Source organism: Rattus norvegicus, chromosome X, assembly GCF_021556685.1.
Source record: "Rattus norvegicus strain SHRSP/BbbUtx chromosome X, alternate assembly SHRSP_T2T, whole genome shotgun sequence".
NCBI lineage: Eukaryota > Metazoa > Chordata > Mammalia > Rodentia > Muridae > Rattus > Rattus norvegicus.
Window position 1 is genome coordinate 94,095,392 of NC_141554.1, and position 2,690 is coordinate 94,098,081.

General features: G+C 41.5%; 1 pseudogene; it reads right to left on the reverse strand.

The window, feature by feature from the left end:
• Positions 1–1,252: 1,252 nt before the first annotated feature.
• LOC108349181 (glyceraldehyde-3-phosphate dehydrogenase pseudogene) lies at positions 1,253–2,261 on the reverse strand (annotated as a pseudogene).
• Between the last annotated feature and the right edge of the window lie 429 nt (positions 2,262–2,690).

The window sequence follows — 2,690 nt, forward strand, 5'->3', positions numbered from 1 at the left end:
GATACAGTGTTATGCCAACAGACATAACTGTCCTCAAGAGCTTCTACCCAGCAGTCCACCGAACAGATGCAGAGACCCACAGAAAATCATGGACAGAGCTATGGGACTCTTATAGAACAGTTGTGTTGTGGAAAGGATTAAGGTTTTGGAGAGGAATAGGAACTGTACAGGAAGAACAACAGAACCATCTTGGATGCTTGTGAACTCACATAGACTGATCCACCAACCAAAGAGTATCCACAGGTGGGACCATTCTCCTGCACATATGTAGTAGATGAACAGCTAGGTCTTTATATGGGTCTCCCAACAACTAAAGTGGGGACTGTCTTTAACTTTGTTGCCTTTATGTGGAAGTGTTCCCTTAACTCTGGGAGAGGATGTACCTAGCACTCCAGAGACTTGATATGCCAGGTTGAATCTTAACCTTCTTAGAAGAAAAGGGGATGGGGAATGGGGGAAGGACTCTGTGAAGTGAAACTGAAAGTTGAGGTAATATTTGGATTTTAATTGAATAAATAAATAAATTAATTAAAGGAAAATTTGGAGTTCTGTGTCTAAAATCAGTAGGAAGCAATTATAAGAAAACTAGTTCCTATGTCCATTGGGTAGAATTGTTGATTTTATTCTTTTGGTCATTCAGTAGATGTTGGAATTTTGTTGTTATTTAGCAGGATGGCTACAAATAATTATGCTCTTGGACACAGAGGTAACAAAATAGAATTAAGACTCGGGGATTTCTTTCTTTCCTTTTCTCTATCCTTTTTTCCTTAGGTAAGAGGATGGGAGTTGAAAAGAAAAAGGAAGGAATATTATAAGAATATTAGAAAAAAGGAGTATATTCATGAATCTACTCTGAAACCAACATAAACCATCTTATAGCTGTTATTTTACATTGAGATCTTTAAATATTAATACAAATTTGGGATTATATTTTGTTATATTATTATAGAATTATGTATATTCATAGAGAAATAAGGTTTTTTATACTTTGGTAAAGGTTATTGTATATTGATACAAAATTAAGGTTAATTTTGATACATATATGTTTTGAATATTTTTGGTGGGTGCAGTGAACTTTATTGTTGGTATTCAAGAGAGAAGGGAGGGCTCCCTAGGCCGCTCCTGTTATTATGGGGTCTGGGATGGAATTGTGAGGGAGATGCTCAGTGTTGGGGGCTGAGTTGGGATAGGGGCTCTTCAGCAACTGAAGGCCTCTCTTGTTCTCAGTATCCTTGCTGGGCTGTGGTGGGTGGTCCAGGGTTTCTTACTCCTTGGAGGCCATGTAGGCCATGAGGTCCACCACCCTGTTGCTGTAGCCATATTCATTGTTATACCAGGAAATGAGCTTTACAAAGTTGTCATTGAGAGCAATGCCAGCCCCAGCATCAAAGGTGGAAGAGTGGGAGTTGTTGTTGAAATCACAGGAGACAACCTGGTCCTCAGTGTAGCCCAGGATGCACTTTAGTGGGCCCTCAGATGCCTGCTTCACCACCTTATTGATGTCATCATACTTGGCAGGTTTCTTCAGGCGGCATGTCAGATCCACAACAGATACACTGGGGGTAGGAACACGGAAGGCCATGCCAATGAGTTTCCCATTCATCTCTGGGATGACCTTACTCACAGCCTTGGCAGCACCAGTGGATGCAGGGATCATGTTCTGGGGCTGCCCCAAGGCCATCAAACCACAGCTTTTCAGAGGGGCCATCCTCAGTCTTCTGAGTGGCAGTGAATGCATGGTCTGTGGTCATGAGCCCTTCCATGATGCCAAAGTTGTCATGGATGACATTGGCCAGGGGGGCTAAGCAGTTGGTGATGCAGGATGCATTGCTGACAATCTTGAGGGAGTTGTCATATTTCTCATGGTTCACACCCATCACAAACATGGGGGCAATGGCTGAAGGGGTGGAGATGATGACCCTTTTGGCCCCACCCTTCAAGTGAGCCCCAGCCTTCTCCATGGTGGTGAAGACACCAGTAGACTCAGCACCAGCATCACCCCATTTGACGTTAGCGGGATCTCGCTCCTGGAAAATGGGGATGGGCTTCCCTTTGATGGCAAGCTTCCCCTTCTCAGCCATGACTGTGCCATTGAACTTGCCATGGGTAGAGTCATACTGGAACATGTAGACCATGTAGTTGAGGTGAATGAAGGGGTCGTTGATGGCAACAATGTCCACTTTGCCAGATGCAGAGCTGAAGGCAGCCCTGGCAAATAAGTGCCCAATACAGCCAAATCCATTCACACCGACCTTCACCATCTTGTCTATGAGACAAGGCTGGCACTTCACGAGAAGATGTGGCTGTCTGTGGAACAGGGAGGAGCAGAGAGCCTGTTTTAAATATTTATGTATGTCTATAATTCTTAAAGATACAATGTGAAGTTCTAAAGCTTTTGAAAGCTGCTATTACAATAGTAAAAATGCAAGTTATGAACTGTTATGGATAAATAAAAATATAACTTAATAGGCAATCAAGTTCATGGTTATATTAGATACTAATTTTATTAACTATAACAAGATGTTTTCAATTGTTATTCAGATAATAAACAGTTAAGAATAAACAATATTTGACAATTCTGATATACTGTAGATAGAGGGTCTTTAAATTCTTAGAGATTCTACAAATAAAGCATGTAAAGTTGCTTTAGTATTAAAAAAATATTTTTTGATGAGACAGGCCTTCTCCTG